This window comes from Balearica regulorum, chromosome 2 (genome assembly GCF_011004875.1).
Source record: "Balearica regulorum gibbericeps isolate bBalReg1 chromosome 2, bBalReg1.pri, whole genome shotgun sequence".
NCBI classification, from domain to species: domain Eukaryota; kingdom Metazoa; phylum Chordata; class Aves; order Gruiformes; family Gruidae; genus Balearica; species Balearica regulorum.
In genome coordinates, this window is record NC_046185.1 from 116,654,282 (window position 1) to 116,671,342 (window position 17,061).

Consider the following 17,061-nt stretch of genomic DNA (forward strand, 5'->3'; position numbering starts at 1 on the left):
TATAAAATGCATTTTGTTTTTAAAAAATGCAAAGATCACTCTAGTGCTGGGTGTGATGATCTTGATCTACTATATAATGTAACATTTTCCAGTCTTACCCACTTATTAGCTGCAGCATGTAGTTATTATGATTATTCCAACTTACTTACGATGATTATTCCAACTCAAATGTGTTAAGAAGCCCAAAAACCTGTTTTTAAACGTATTTGTAGTTTGTTAGTGACCCATTCAAAGTCACCATTGCTTTATTTGGCTTGAGCAGTTAAAATAGAATATAAAGAAATAGTAAATAAGGTTTAAGAAAGAATTAGAGCATGGGATTGTAGCATAGGGGAAACAAGTGAATCCTGGTTGGCCCAACACTATCTTCTCCTTTACAGAGCAAGAACCCAAGACCACATGCTGTAATAGGAGGCAAGGCTACAAAAAGGCAGAGACCTGCTACACTGGAGAAAGGACTGAAGAGTGATGAAATCAATTTAAAAGGTTAAAATTATTAGGGATTTAGACTGCAGCTCAAGCAGAATAGGAGGTTGAAAGATGAGGATTGCTTGAACAAAAAAGACTGATTTTTTGTTTGTTTGTTTTTAAAGAGAAGCAAGTTAAGCAGCATTCCAGTAAGTAACAGGGTTTTTTCTATGCTAGTACTTTTATAAAATTCCTTGCAAGAAACAGCTTTTTTCCTAGGTGATATTCCAGTCTCTGGAAATATCTTCTCATTTGCCCTTAAATAATTTTCCTTGATGTGCATATTAATAGGAAATTGTATCTTTCACCCTTCTTACAGTTTTTTACTGCCAAACAACAGCAAAGTTTATGACAGTTTCTTAAAGCTATCTCCAGTTGGCTAGAAAGAGATAACTGAAAGAATGCAAACCAAATTTAAGAGACCAATTTTATGCCAACTTTTTTTTTCCCCGTTACAGTAACTGCATCATTCCACAGTGTTTAGATTTTTCCAAGCTATTCTTCACAATGATGTTAGTTTTTCTGATATTCTACTTATCTTTTCCTTTGAAACAAAAAATCTTCTGGGCCAGTTGGGAAGTATGAAACAAAAGCCCTATTTTTTTCCTTCATTTTTGTAACTTATTTTCTGTGTGACTGTGTATTCCGCAGAATATAAGACTTATTTTTATAAAACATTTTGTGAGCTCTGGATGGTAACTTCTGTATGTTGGTGTAATACTACTGCATAACATTGTATGTATTCTGTCACTGTTTTCTTTTTCCTCTGGGATTTAGTATATTCTCAAAGATCAGTTATTTTGGCATAGTGTCAGTTAGGGAAAGCTTAAGATGAACTTAAAAGTACTATATTAAGTATATAGAATTATTATATGTTAATGGAAATAAATTGAAGAATAAACATATTTTAAATTATATACAGGTGTCCTCATCTTGAGATATAAGAAAGAAATTTTTTACAGTGAGAGCAATCAATCACTGGAAAAACCTCCTCAGGGATGTGGTAGAGTCCCCATCGCTAGAAATTTCCACGATGAGACTGGACTCAGTGCTACATAATCTCATGTAGGCTCCCTTTCCCACCAAAGGTTGGACCAGATGATCTTTGGAGGCCCCTTCCAACCTGGGCTCTTCTATGTCTCTCTGATTATTGTGTGTTTGGACTGCAGGGAAAAACAATTGTTTTCTAATATTTTCTTTGGTAGTAAATACAGGGGGTGGTTTATCCTAATTTTTATTGTGATTACTAGAGAATGAAAAAGTCCCATTTTGATTTTGCTCTTTATATAAATATCTGGCAAGAATGGAAAAAATACATATGCTGAAGTTTCTATACCTTAGCCTTTCCTTTAGTAGATGAACCAGCTCTTGTGAGGACATCTGAGTCTTGGGCCAAGCTCTCTAATGACTTGTACATTCCTAAACTTTCTAAGATAAAAGAAATTAAAAAAAAAAAAAGCCTACTTTCCAGAAAGAAGGGGATAAACCATCCTCTCTCACCTCCAGCCAGTGACCTGCCTGCTCTAAAATTTAGAAGTCCCATTTTAGTTAATATGTACCTATTCAGTTACTGGGCAGGATCTGGGGAATTTTTACCACCACTGTTCTCAGGGTATTTAATTTCTCTCAATGGATATCGAGAATAGCAAAAGCACCGTGGACTTCAGTCAGCTGAGAATGCACGCAGGGGCTTGGGTGCACGGAGGTTTGCACCACTCCGGCAACCACACTGACAGCAGTTATTAATCAGTAATGAAATAAAAATGACCTGGGGTTTGCATTCGGTTTACTCTCCTGCTGTGCTGTAATTGGGAGGGGGGGAGGAGAGAGGAAGGAGGGGGAAATTATAAGAGGTAAAAAGAGGCTTTTAAGTTAGTGGAGGGGAAACAGGCTGCTGAAGCTCTGCCAAATTTTCACTTTTGAGTTTTACTTCCACAGAGAGACCTTGCTCCCAATGGCAAAAAGGTCTAGAGCAAATAGCTACATGCCCAATCAGGGGGACACCCCGTGCTGCAATACGTGGCTGTTGTTCAGAGGAGCCACGTAACCAGAAGAGCGCAGTGACCCACAGAATTGCGTAAAATTTGCATCACGTTCTGCAGAGACTTCTGAGGTTTTTAGATAATAATATCTGCAGTGTGTAACTCAGAATTTCTTGCCTGCTTGTGCTACGGTTAAATAGATTTGTAAGCCTGTGACAGTTAAAAGTGCTGTGGAAAACTTGGTGAGACATTCGAATAAGTAGTATTTAGACATTAATTAAAGAGATCCCCGCCACTTTTGAAGGTAATCAGAGTATATCGCAGCTATGTTGTCTTCCTGCAGTAGTATGACAGTAGATGTGTGAACAAGATGTGCCTGTTTGTAGGATAAGGCTCTTCATTTGCCAAACTGAGATGGACACAAAAGCAATCTGTTTTTTCACCGCTTCCTTTTTTAACTTAATTTAGTGGACATTTAGTGGAGGGGATGTATGTGAGTAAGAGGGTTGGGTATAGTGCTGTGTTGGGTTTGCGTGGCAAGGTTTTGGTAGTGGGGGGGCTACAGGGGTGGCTTCTGTGAGAAGCTGCTAGAAGCTTCCCCTGTGTCTGATAGAGCCGATGCCAGCCGGCTCCAAGACGGACCCACCACTGGCCAAGGCCAAGCCAATCAGTGCCTCTGTGATAACATATTTAAGAAGGGGAAAAAAAGTTAGAGGGAGCTTTTGTAGCTGGAGAGGGGAGTGAGAAGATGTAAGAACATCGGCAGACAGCAAGGTCAGTGCAGAAGGAGGAGCAGGAGGTGCTCCAGGCGCTGGAGCAGAAATTCCCCTGCAGCCCATGGTGAAGACCATGGTGAGGCAGGCTGTCCCCCTGCAGACCATGGAGGAAGGATGAGGGGGTGTAGCGATTCCACCTGCAGCCCGTGGAGGACCCCACGCTGGGGCAGGTGGAGACACCTGAAGGAGGCTGTGGCCCGTGGGAAGCCCAGGCCGGAGCAAGTTCCTGGCAGGACCTGTGGATCCATGGAGAGAGGAGCCCACGCTGGAGCAGGTTTGCTGGCAGGACTTGTGACCCCATGGGGGACCCATGCTGGAGCAGTCTGTTCCTGAAGGTCTGCACTCCATGGGAGAGACCCATGCTGGAGCAGTTCATGAAGGACTGTCTCCCGTGAGAGGGACCCCACGCTGGAGCAGGGGAATGATGAGAGGAGTCCTCCCCCTGAGGATGAAGAAGCGGCAGAAACACCGCGTGATGAACTGACCATAACCCCCATTCCCCGTCCCCCTGTGCTGCTGAGGGGGGGGCGGAGGTTGAAGCCGGGAGTGAAGTTGAGCCCGGGAAGATGGGAGGGGTGGGGGGAGGTGTTTTAAGATTTGATTTTATTTCTCATTCCTCCACTCTGTTTTGCTTAGTAATAAATAAGGTGAATTCCCTCTCTAAGTTCGGTCTGTTTTGCTTGTGATGATAATTAGTGAGTGATCTCTCCATGTCCTTATGTCAACCCACAAGCTTTTCGTTATACTTTTTCTCCCCTGTCTAGTGAAGGAGGGGAGTGATAGAGCGGCTCTGGTGGGCACCTGGCCCCCAGGCAGGGTCAACCCACCACAAGTGCTTGGTAAGAAATAAGTGATTCAGGAAAATCCTGCCAGCAACTCCAGAACCAAGCAAAGGTCTAGATACTGACCAAAGGAGCAGTCCTGCAACTGGAGGAAACATCCTGCATGGATGGAATGGACACAGGGGTGCGGTGCCTGGATGCTCAGTTTTGAGCAGGAGCGGCCATGCCAGCCACGCTGTGCCCCTGGGATGGGGGAGATCACACTGGCTCAGTTGGAAGTCCTGGAGGATGGGTGGCAGAACGTGTGCTTTTTAGTAGTCACTGTCATGAGCTGGATTTGGGAGGTTGAATCGCATAAGGGGAGAAGAGGAATTTGGAAAAGCTGTTTGGTCCTCTGCATGCATGATAGTGTGCCCACTGTTGGCAGTGAAAACAATTACCTTCTGCTTAACACTTGGCATGTACTCATCACAAAAACAAACACGGAAATTCCTGACAATCTTGTCTGGTGTGCAGCTAGGAGTATGCTGATGCTGAGACCTGGATAGGAGCATATTTCAGTTAGGTGTCCTGTTTAGCCTGTGCAGATTCTTGGCTGGTTTCCTGATGCACAAACATCTCCTGGCCCTTGGGCCTCTCTTCCTAGGAGCATTCCTCTTCCTCTCTGTCATCAAGGCTGTCACCTCTGTTTCTCATGAAGTAAGGCTCAACGCCACTCTCTCTTGCTGAAATCCCATTCAGTCCTTGGTGTCGCAGATGGACACGTTCTTTGCTGATTCAGGCTTTACCTTCCTGCTCCAAAGCAGGAGGTGGCCCTTTGCTGCTGTTATTTTTGTGATTGGCTTCATGCAGTCTTAGCTATCCTGGGGGTTTTGTCATTCCCATATCATACCACCCGTAGGTGGCTGCACCCCATTAGCTGGTATAGAAGCACAGAGATGTGGATCTGAAATTACTGGCTTGAAATTACCTGAAGTAGAACTAGGGTAAATTTATGGATTTATTTCAAAACAGAAGCATACAAAAGTATGTATCTTTGTTTTATTACAGTTACGTGTTTCTGTCGGGATGACTCAACTCTGATGACAAGCCCCATGTTTTTGTTTGTTCTGTTGCCACTGGCTGTTGGTTGCCCTTTCTCCAGATTCCTTCAGGCGCTGCTGCTGGGGAGACTCATCAGTTCCAGCCTGTACCAGCGAGCCTCAGGGCGTGCCTTCCTCCAACCTTCATCTTCTTCCCTGCTCTCCACCTTTCTGTCTTTCTTCCCTTGCCCCCACTCCTCCTTGCTCAGTTATTTTCCCTCCAAAACAAATATATTGAGATGACAGGTGCAGAAGGGGCACATTTCTTTACCCTGGTCACACCTATTGCTCTTCCTACCTGTTCTTCATCACTCGCTCGGCTCAGTTTCTGCCTCTCGTACAACTATTTGAACCGCTCTCGCAGGAGTGGCTACACTTCATGTAAACAGACTTGAACTGGCTGGGTTGTTCCAAATTGTTTAGCAGCTATAAAAGGAGATAGTAAATGAAGATAACTATTTGTGTGGTACTAAATGATTTTTATGCTGCCACAGCTTTAATGCTGCTATCAATAGTCAGGTTGAAGTCTAGCTAAGACACATCCCTAGAGCAGTCTTTCCGTGTACAACAGGCCTTGTGGTGTAAAAGATTATATCGCTTTTCTAACAAGTTATCCAGTGCTTGCTGTCACAGAACTCCAGTCCCAGCTCAGGACACAACTGTTTTAAGCGGATAAAGAATAACACCAGAAAATGGCTGTGGACTGTGCTGTTGGCAAACACAGGAGGAACAAAACCCCTTGTGTTGCAAAGAGCACCAACAACTGTGTGTGGATCGCTGACAACTGCTTGTACAATGATACAGACCTTTTCTTGGAGGGCTATATAATGCCTTGATAGACATTCAGATGGTTTACAAGTATACTAGCCTATATGATGCTGACACAGGCAAGGTTAAGCAGTCAGGATTTAAGGAAAAGGAGTAACAGGAAAGGATAATAGGCAAGATTCATTAGGAGAGATGTGAAGGGATTTTTCAGCATTAGGGCAACTAGAAGCGAAATAATAAAATAGGCATGTGTTTGCCATTAGTTGTGTTGCATTATCCTTCACTTATTATATGCTTACGATTCCATTAAAAAGTTCTTTTAAAGCTATTATTCTGAAGTACCTGATTTCTCTGGGAGAGGTTTCTTGATCTCACAAATAAACTAGGGCAAACACAAGTTCAGCACTAGTATTACTACGTCACTTTGGAGATACCCTTTTACAGTCAAGCAAACACCCTGAAATAATCACACTGATAGAAGCTGCAGCTTGGATACCTCCACGAAACCACACCTACAACCACAAACTTTTGCCCTCATAGCTGTAATAACTGGAGACATCATTTATGGCCAGTGCATTTTTGTTGACTAACTCTCTCATGCGGGGCAGTTATACCAGGAAAAACATGTTTTTCCGTGTATGGTGTATTGTGGTTTAACCTGGCAGGTAGCTGAAATAACCACACACCTGTTTGCTCACTCCCCCCTCCCAGTGGGATGGGGGAGAGAATTGAAAATGGAAAAGGAAAAAAAGACTTGTGGGTTGAGATAAAGACAATTTAATCAGACAAAAACAAAAGGAATAAAAAAATATAATAATAACAACAACAACAACAACAATAATAATGATAATAAATATACAAAACAAGTGATGCACAGCACAATTTCTCATCACCTGATGTTGATACTCCACAAGACCCCGAGCTGACCTGTCTCCTGGCCCACCCCCCACTTATATACAGAGCATGACGTCATATGGTATGGAATATCCCTTTGGCCAGTTTGGGTCAGCTGCCCTGGCTGTGTCCCCTCCCAGCTTCTTGCACACCCCTGCCTTCTTGTTGGCAGGCCAATATGAGAAGCTGAATAGTCCTTGACTGCTGGGCAACAACTAACAACATCAGTGTGTTATCAACATTGTTCTCATCCTAAATCAAAAACACAGCACTAACCAGCTGCTGGGAAGGAAATTAACTCTATCCCTGCTGAAACCAGGACACAGTGTCAGGGAGCAGCAAGGGCCAGCTACTCCCCAAGGGATGGGGAAACATGGGGATCCCCAGGAGACCAGCCGTGCAGGGGCTTCCCCAGCCACCCCAGTGAGGGAGCTGGGCAGGCTGGGGGGAGCCAGGTGCAGCCCCCCAGCCCAGGGCATCGGGCAGCTCCATGGGGATGAGGACAAGCTGAGGCCATGCTGGGATGTCAGCCTGTGGGTAAGGGTCAGGATCAGGCCCGGTGAGGAGAACCAGGGTCAGACAGAGCCCCGTGATCACTGGGCCCATGGGCAGGAGTTGGGCGTGACCCGGGTGAGGTTGGTCAGGGCCCTGAAGGCTGACTGGTGTCCCCAGGACCCTGACACGTGGTATGGTTTTCTCAGGTCCTTGAGGGAGAGAGAACAATGATTTACCAGTTCAGGTTGTGTCAGTGTCGGGTGCACATTGCCACTACAACAGATGCAACGCCTTCAGTTGGGAGCTGAGTCTGCATCCCACCAGACATAGATCTCTGGTAAGATGTAGTAGTATCTGACCCTGGCTAGGCATTGCGCTCTTGGGATCCAGGAGATGCTGGCTGCTGAGGAAAGCAAGAGCTGTTGGTGGAGTAGCTCCCTCAAGCTCAGCACGGCCGAGGGCTTGTGATATGTGCTGCAACTCTCATTCCTGGATGTGTTATGAAGGGTGTTCTTCCCCTCAAAGTGAGGTTTTCTCATCATTGAAAAAGGAGCAGAGCTGAAAAGCATGATTTCTAGCATCAGCCTCGTGCCAAGGCCCATCTCTTCCATGCAATGGATGCATCTCCATCATAAGCTCTGATGCGTGGGTTCATGTATGGAGTGACAAGGAAGTGGAGGGATCTGTTACTCACTTTCCTATCCAAAAGAAATGTTTTCCCTTGGAAACATACCCACGCCAATGCCTCTGCTCTACAGTTGCAACAGAAGGGGTGTAGGAGCTAGGTAGAAAGGGCTTTATACATCATTTTATGCTGCCTTGCTGGACTTTATGAGCACCTCCTCCCAGTGCTGCTTCTTCTGCATCGAAGCGCCCCATATCAGCCAGTTTGCCTAACTGCTTACCTGTCTATCTGCCTATGGACTGTCAGACATGCGGCACTGCCTCCACAAGCGGGTCCGCCCTTTTCAGTTTCTGTTCCTTCTCCACTCGTATAGAATCAGGAAACGTAATAATTTGCAGACTCAGCAATTCACTGGCAATGTGTGTGCGTGGCAGGGACGCAGCTTTTGGAAGTATTTCGCTCTGCACGAGCAGGAAACACCCTGGTGCACACAGGCGAAAGGCTTACAAGCTGCCAAGTTTCATTTTTACGGCTGAGTTAAAAAAAAAAAAAAAAAAAAAAGAAGTTTCGTTTTCTGTCTCCTGACTGGTTTTACAAACATACCCATGGCTTACAAACAGATGTAGCAAAGACTGTTTGTTGTGCCACTGTTTCGGTCAGAGTGCCTTCCAAGCCAGAAAGCAGTGTCTTCCACTTTCTGCACCAGAATTGAGGTGGGTTGGTCCTTGGTTTCTCTGCACTGAAATGAAAACACCCCTAAATAACAATGATAGGGAATTCAGAGGTTACATGAAATGCCAGATACATTAGTCCCCAGCAGCCACTCATTCCTCTCACCATCTATATTCTGTTGACTCACACAAGGACTTTTGCCTGAATAAAAACTGCAAAATCCCACCCATGGACTTTGATTTCTTTAAGTCACTTAGCAAACAAGATTACACTGAGGAGCATGCAGTTTTCCCACCTCGTATCAATGCAGCTCCAAAACAACACTGCTTTTTTAAAAAGTGGCTTTGCTCCATTATTTTGATGCATGTCATTTAGAGCAAAGTGGTAAACACACCCACGCTGAGATTAGCATTACTTCATTTCTCCAGTCCCTAAATGGCTAGCAGGATAATTTATGTGAAACCTCAGCGCAGAAAATGGATGATTAGCAGAAATTCATTTTTATATGAGAATGTGGTGAGCTGACCTTGGGTGGACACCAGATGTCCACCAAGCTGCTCTATCACTCCCCTCCTCAGCAGGACGGCAGGGGTGGGGGGGGAGGGGGGGAGAAAAAAAGATGGGAAAAAACTCATGGGTCAAGATAAAGGCAGTTTAATAAAGCAAAAGCAAAAGTCATGCGTGGAAGGAAAGGAAAACCAAAAGATTCATTCTCTACTTCCCATCAGCAGGCGATGTCCGGCCACTTCCCAGGAAGCAGGGCTTCAGTACGTGTAGCAATTGCTGCGGATACAAACGCTGTAATAACGAATACCCCCCCCCCCCCCCTTTCTCCTCCTTTCTCTTAGCTTTTGTTGCTGAGCAGACGTCATACGGTATGGAATACCCCTTTGGTCAGTTTGGGTCAGCTGTCCTGGCTGTGTCCCCTCCCAAGCTCTTGCCCACCCCCAGCCTGCTGGTGAGGGGGGTGTTGGAGAGAAGCCTTGGTGCTGTGACAAAAGGACAGCAAATTGCTGCCTCTTTTCCAATTCCACTCTCAATTCCCCAGTTTCTAGCAAGGAATCCCAGCTGCTGGGCTTCCCTATCTTCCAGTTGCTGACTGTTGGCCCCATTATCCAAGCATCGGAGCAGCCAGGCAGCAATCCGCTCACCTGGCTGGCAGCCGTAATCTATCCGCATGTCTCGAAGTTCTGATGAGGTCGGGGACCGGGTAGTTTCTGCTTCCTGTCTGAATTCTATCACTCCTTCCTCCCATTTCTTTGTTGAAGGACTGGCTTCCTGATCAAACCTTTCTTCCTCTTCCTCCTCCCTTACTAATCCATGACATGGACCCATTGACCTCCTTGTCCACTTTTTCACTACTGGGGCAATCACTGTAGCTGTGGTTCTTTGGGTCCCTATCTTGACCATGGTGTCCTCACGTGCAGTTTGTGTCCCTGCCTCAACCACAGTCCTCTGAGAGTACTGCACTGTGGCTCGATAGGCACAGGCCAGGCCCCAGTACAGTGCTGGAAGCTGCTGGTTTTCACTGGGGTAAGGCAAGGCACCCTTCTATCAGGTGGCGCGTTGGTTTGCCAGGGTTGCTTGCCTGTTCAGGTGTGAAGTTCCAGGTAACGGGAGGTGATAACCATCCTAGGTACCTGCCCAAATCCTTCCACGCACCCTGCCACCCAGGGACCAGCCGCCTCAGAGCACATTTCAGTATCACCTCACCCAAAAGTTGTCTTCTCTTACACCAGGACAACATCAGGTTCCAGAAACCCCATATTATGTTAACAGTGTTAATTAGTAGTATGAAACAGCTCACGTAAGGGTGAACAAGGACCTTGGGAGCCTGTATAATAAACCCATCCACATCAGTCCTGAGTAGGAAGAGGGAGATGTATTCCCCCATCCTCTCCACAAGACAGCTCCCCCAGCACAGCAAGGCCGTCAATGCCAGGGCAAAGCACAGAGACGTTATTTGTATTAACGTGTTCCCAAGCTCAGCAAAATAAAGAGATAAGCAGTGTAGCCAAACAAACTCTGTGACCTGCACAGGAGCTTGCCTCTTAGTACCTATGATAGCCATAGCACGCTTAATACAAAACTGCTGTTGTCTTGTGGCCAACGTTGGGTGCCGAAAGGACTGTGGTGGGTTGACCTTCTCTGGACACCAGGTGTCCACCAAAGCCGCTCTATCACTCCCCTCTTCAGCAGGACCGGGGGAGGGCAACAATAAGATGGAAAAAACCTCATGGGTGAAGATAAAGGCAGTTTAATAAAGCAAAAGCAAAGGTCATGTGTGGAAGGAAAGGAAAACCAAAAGATTTATTCTCTATTTCCCATCAGCAGGTGATGTCCGGCCACTTCCCAGGAAGCAGGGCTTCAGTACGCGTAGCGGTTGCTCCGGAAATCAAATGTTGTAATAACGAATGCCCCCCCTTTCTCCTCCTTTCTCTTAGCTTTTGTTGCTGAGCAGACGTCATACGGTATGGAATACCCCTTTGGTCAGTTTGGGTCAGCTGTCCTGGCTGTGTCCCCTCCCAAGCTCTTGCCCACCCCCAGCCTGCTGGGGAGGGGGGATGTTGGAGAGAAGCCTTGGTGCTGTGACCAAACCCTGGTGTGTTACCAACACCTCGCCGGCTGCACAGCGCGATGAGGGCTGCTGGGGCGGGGGTCTGTGTGTGGGGGGGGCTATTAATCTTTGGTTATTGATCCCCTTTTCCCAGTGTGAAAAGGCAATGGGAAATGATGCATTAGCGAACAGTTACGTTACAACAGGAGAAGCCATCACTCCCTAGGTTTTGCTTAAACCGTGGAAGACCAAAGCAGTAGCGACTCCCTCTGAGCGGGGGCTGTCTTGGGAAATCACCGGGGACAGTACCGCGCCTCAGGATGAAGGAAGGGGTGACTGAGGCGGGGACAAACGCTGATTTTCGATTTTCGACGTAAGCTGAAGACGCTGCTACGTCATTTTTTTTTTTAAAAAAAAAGGCATTTACACTCCTGCCGCGGTGGGAGCACAACGCGATCTTGCAGGTTTCCGAATGTGCTGTTAGGAGACGGTTGCCTGCTATCACCCAGCCGCCCGTCCTCCTGCAGCGGAGACCGACCCCCCCCCCCGGGACCCGGAGCGGGCGGGGACACACGGACACGGACACACACGGACACACACACGGACACACACACACACACGGACACACACACACGGACACACACACGGACACACACACGGACACACACACGGACACACGGACACACACACGGACACACACGGACACACACACACGGACACACACACGGACACACACGGACACACACACACGGACACACACGGACACACACACACACACACGGACACACACACACGGACACACACACACACACGGACACACACACACACACACACACGGACACACACACACGGACACACGGACACACACACACGGACACACGGACACACACGGACACACGGACACACGGACACGGACACACACGACGCTCCCGGGGGGCGGGGCCGTGGCGGTTTCGATTCCCCGCGCGCGCCCCCCCACTCCCGAGGTGACGCGGGTGACGGGGGCGGGGCGCGGGGCGGAGCGGGGGCGGGCCGCGGGGCGACCGTGTTTAGGGGCGGCGGCCGGCGCGCGCCCCGGGGGCATTTGCGCGCGGCGGCGGCGGGAGGCAGGTAGGTAGGTGCGCGCGCAGTGACTGCTTCCCCCCCCCGCCCCTTTCCCCGCCGTGTTATGTGCGTGGGGGAGCGGGGGGCATCGGCCGCCCCTCGGCACGGCAAAGCCGCCGAGCCTGCTGCCCCTCCGTGCGGGGTTTGGGGGGTGCCTACCCGCGCTGCGCGGTCCTGCCTGCTCTGCACGGTTCTGCGCGCACCCGTTGCGCGGTTCTTCACGCGTTGTACGTCTCTGCTTGCACCGCGGCGGGAGCCGTTGCCCCTCGGGGGTGGCTTGCCATCTTGGTCGAGCTGGAGTGAACTTCCCGTGTACTTGAGCGGGAGGTTCCAGCAATTTGGAGGAGGGGTCGTGCTTCCCTGATAAGGATCGCGGGTGCGGGGTTTGGCGTGCGGCGGGGCTGTGCTGCTTGGGAAGCCTGCCAGGGAATGCGTGGGGTGGTTGAAGGAGAAAAAGGGAAGAGTGCATTCCTGCTGCAGCCCGGCATCTGGGAGCGTGTATTGGCCTGGTACAGCTTGCGTGGAAGCGCTGGGGGAGATGTCATGATGTATCTGTGCTTGAAAAGAAGAAAGAGAACTCTTCTGGCACGGCCCTGGGCTAAGGATTGGCTTCAGTGGTTTTGGATCCTTTTCCCTGAAAAGCAAATCTCTTGTGCAAGGTCGTGGAGTGGTCACTTCACAAAACAGGCTTTTTCATTTGAAGAGGATTTTGGGCGCAGTGTGCACTTCGGAAGAAAAAAAAGCAAAAGATCTCTCATCAATCTTTGCATTTTTTGCCCAATTTACAGAAAATCAACATCAGGTTTGATAGTGTGAGTTTATTGCAGATTGGAAGAGGCTTTGCTTTCCCATGAAAACACACAAAATGGAGTGTGTCCTACCAGTGTGTCCTGGTTTCAGCTGAGAAAGGGTTCGTTTTCTTTCTAGTAGCCAGCACAGTGCTGGTTTGGATTTAGGATGAGAATAATGTCGCTAACACACTGATGGGTTTAGTGGTTGCTACATAGTTGTAGTGTCTACACTAAGTCAAGGACTTTTCAGCTTCCCACACCCTGCCAGGTGCCCAAGAAGCTGGGAGAGGACACAGCCAAGGCAGCTGGCCCAGCCTGGCCAAAGGGATATTCCCTACCATATGACATCATGCTCGATATATAACTGGGGAAGCTACCTGGGAGGTGAGAGTGCTGCTTGGCAACAGAATGGGCATCAGGTTCTTTTTGCATGTGGTGAGGAATTGCATTTGTGCATCACTTGTTTTATTGTTGTTGTTGTTATTATTATTCTTTTCCTTTGTTAACATATTAAACTGTCTTTATTTCAAAAATACCATGAGGGTTTTTTCCATTCTTCTCCCCATCCCACGGAGCGGGTGGGGGGTTAGCAAGCGGCTACGTGGTACTTAGTTATCAGTTGGGGTTAAACCACGGCACAGTGTTTTTACCAACTGTCCTGGTTTCAGCAGGGATAGAGTTAATTTCCTTCCTAGCAGCTGGTTAGTGCTGTGTTTTGGATTTAGGAGGAGAATAATGTTGATAACACACTGATGGTTTTAGTTGTTGCCAAGCAGTCAAGGACTTTTCAGCTTCTTGTATTGCCCTGCCAATGAGAAGGCAGGGGTGCACAAGAAACTGGGAGGGGACACAGCCAGGACAGCTGACCCAAACTGGCCAAAGGGATATTCCATACTGTATGAGGTCATGCTCCGTATGTAACTGGAGGGTTGGCTGGGCAGCTCAGGAACTAGTTGAATATCAATTCCAGGTGATCAGAAATTGTGCTGTGCATCTCTTGTTTTGGATATTCTATTATTATTATTATTATCCTTTTTTGTCCTATTAAACTGTCTTTATCTCAACCCATGAGCTTTACCCTTTTTTTTTTTTTTATTCTCTTCCCTATCCCACCAGGGGGGCAGCAAGGGAATGGCTGTGTGGTTGTTCTAGCTGCCTGCTGGGTTAAACCATGACACCAACGTGCAATTAAACTTGTCAAGCATTGGCTGTGAACTGCACAAGCTTGAAAACTTTGCTGTTAGGGGAATCTTGTTGTTTTGGTTTGTTTTTCTTCTTTTCATTCCAGATGCAATACCATCTTGAGCTAATCTATAGAAAGGAAATATTGAGGCTGTTTGTGGCTATTGCTTTCTTACCGGGTCAGCTCTGTTTGATGACAGGAACATTGCTAGGCTGAGCAAACAACTGCAGCAGTGTAAACACCTCCCTCTTGGACTGAGTTAAGTCTTGTATGGCTGAGCTAGACTAGGGATTTCAAGATTGTTGTTTCAGAGCATAGGAAGCAGGGTTAACTTTTTAAACAGTTTTGTGAGGTTTTGGGGATTTTTTTGTTTTGTAACAGTAATGACACTGTGTAGATAGAATATTGAACATGTTTTTGCATCATTTTTTTTCTATATGTAAAATGGGAGATGCAAGTCCTTTCTTAGTTTACTGGAAATTGTAAGCATATATACATATGTATATATATAGAGAGAGTTTTTCTTGAAAATGCAACTCCACACTTGCCTTAACCATATGTTCTCTTAGGTATAACTTGTTACCGGTCAGTTGCAAAGAGGGGAAAATCATTTGAAACTGAAAGCAAAAAAGCCTGTTTTGTTTCAGCTAGCAAAACAGGAAGTTCTGGGGAACAAGGCCAAACCTGTCACTGGGGCAAGCTGTGAAGCGGTCTTCAACGAAAGCTGGTCCACATGTGCTCGGTGTGAGTTCAGCTCACGAGGAAAGGAGAAAAGATATTCTGAGATGCCACCTTAAATACAGGATGATGCGTCATGCTCTTGTGTGAGGACCTTTGTCACCAAATTAATTAACAATGTGTTGAGGTCTTGCCTATAAACTGAGAGCACTGTGATTTTTTTTTTTTTTTTTTTTGGTCTTTTAGTAGTGTTATTTTTCTAGGGTGCTTCCCAAAATGGTGTGTAAATTCAATGACATGAAGATACCTTATGGACAGGCTCTGGACATCCCAAGTGGTCCGTAGGAGCTATTCTGTCAGGTTTCTGTTGCCCTGTTCACGGATGTAAAACTCCGGTTTCACAGGGAGTGCTCACAGTATAAAGCAGGTACAGAGCTGTTGTCCTGGGGTGGGTCCACTAATCTCATTTCGTGGTAAGTGTTGTCTTGTTCTTGGTGACGTGCTTTTAATTTCTATTTCCTTTCTATGTTGCTTCCTGGCCTATACTGATCCTGTGTGCAAGTTAACATCAAATCCCTCCTCTTGAGGATTTATTTGTAATGTTTTAGTAGCATCCTTGTCTTGAGGTTTTCTTGGATTACTGTGAGTCAGCAGGGCTGACCCGGTACTTCTGGCCAGGTTTGGGTCCTGTTTCTGTGGTCTGGTTTGTTGGCCATGCATCTGAAAAGGAACCGAGCTGCTAAGCAGTGTCAGCTACGGGAGTTTGGTGTCTGGCTAGCTGGAGATGTCAGGCAGCTGGGCTTAGTTATTAGTAATAATTGCTTTATAACAGTTTCATAAACAGAAACCAATGTACGGTGGCAGGCTGGAGAAGGAGGACCTCAGGAGGTCATTCAGACCAGCCCTACCAAGAGCAGGGTCCTAAGCCAGAGCTTGAGTTTTCTTGTGTTTGTATTCCGCTTGCTTCTCTTGTTTCACCCAGACCTTGCACTCATCTCTTCCTTATCTGGTTTGTACATGGCATCTGAGGTATTAACAGGACGTCGAGATGTCTGTGCTAGTCATATCCTGGGGTGCATTTGCCAAATGTTAATAAGGATGTATGTCTTGTTTCTAGCAATGTCTGTGCCCTACAATCATGGGTTTACTACAGAGCTGGCATCAGTTTATGTGTGGGAGGTGGTGAATGATTGCCTTTGCATTACTTGTTTTCTTTTCTTTCTCTTTTCTTCCACTTCTCTTTTGCTTATTCAACAATGTTTATCTTGACCCACAAGTTCTCTTGCTTTTACTCTTCCTTTCCTTTCACTCCATCCCGCTGGGGGGGGGGGAGCAAGTGTTTAGCTGGCAATAGAGTTAACCCACAGCACTCACCACGACAAAAACTTTCTTGAATTATACTCATATGCAGTTGTGACCTTTACCTGTGCCAGTGATGTCAGAGCAATAGACAACATTTTTGTTTAATCCTCTCCACGCTCAGTAGACTTTATATAATAGGTCTTCAGTTACTCCACTAGTTTTGAGTTAAAATTATTTATGCTTCAGGAAGATGTTAGGCAATAGCAAGACATACTGTGCTAGTGTCGTGGTTTAACCCCTACTGATAACTAAGCACCACACAGCTGCTCGCTCACTTCCACCCCCCACCCCCTGCCCCCAATAGGATAGGGAGGAGAATGGAAAAAAACCCTCATGGGTTGAAATAAAGACAGTTTAATAAGATAACAAAGGAAGATAACAATAATAATACTACATTAAAAAAGTGATGCACAAATGCAATTGCTCACCACATGTGGAAAAAAACCCCAATGCCCAGTCTGTTTCTGAGCAGCAATTCCACCTCCCAGGTAGCTTCCCCAGTTATATATCGAGCATGATGTCATATGGTAGGGAATATCCCTTTGGCCAGGCTGGGCCAGCTGCCTTGGCTGTGTCCCCTCCCAGCTTCTTGGGCACCTGGCAGGGTGTGGGAAGCTGAAAAGTCCTTGACTTAGTGTAGACACTACAACTATGTAGCAACCACTAAACCCATCAGTGTGTTAGCGACATTATTCTCATCCTAAATCCAAACCAGCACTGTGCTGGCTACTAGAAAGAAAATGAACCCTATCTCAGCTGAAACAAAGACAGCTAGTCAGCACAGGAGTTCTTTTGGATCATTAACTTAGATGTCAGATTTGTCTGCCTGTGTATCTCTTGGG

At 46.8% G+C, this 17,061-nt stretch overlaps 1 protein-coding gene across 2 annotated transcripts in view; it reads left to right on the forward strand.

The window, feature by feature from the left end:
- Positions 1–12,120: 12,120 nt before the first annotated feature.
- TRANK1 (tetratricopeptide repeat and ankyrin repeat containing 1) overlaps positions 12,121–17,061 on the forward strand; it is a 55,377-nt gene continuing 50,436 nt past the window's right edge. Inside the window, exon 1 of one of the 2 annotated variants that reach the window (XM_075745475.1) lies at positions 12,121–12,211. The gene's annotated coding sequence lies outside the window, so the exon portion shown is untranslated. Of the gene's footprint in view, positions 12,216–17,061 lie in introns of both variants that reach the window. The other variant, XM_075745476.1, reaches the window with a different exon arrangement.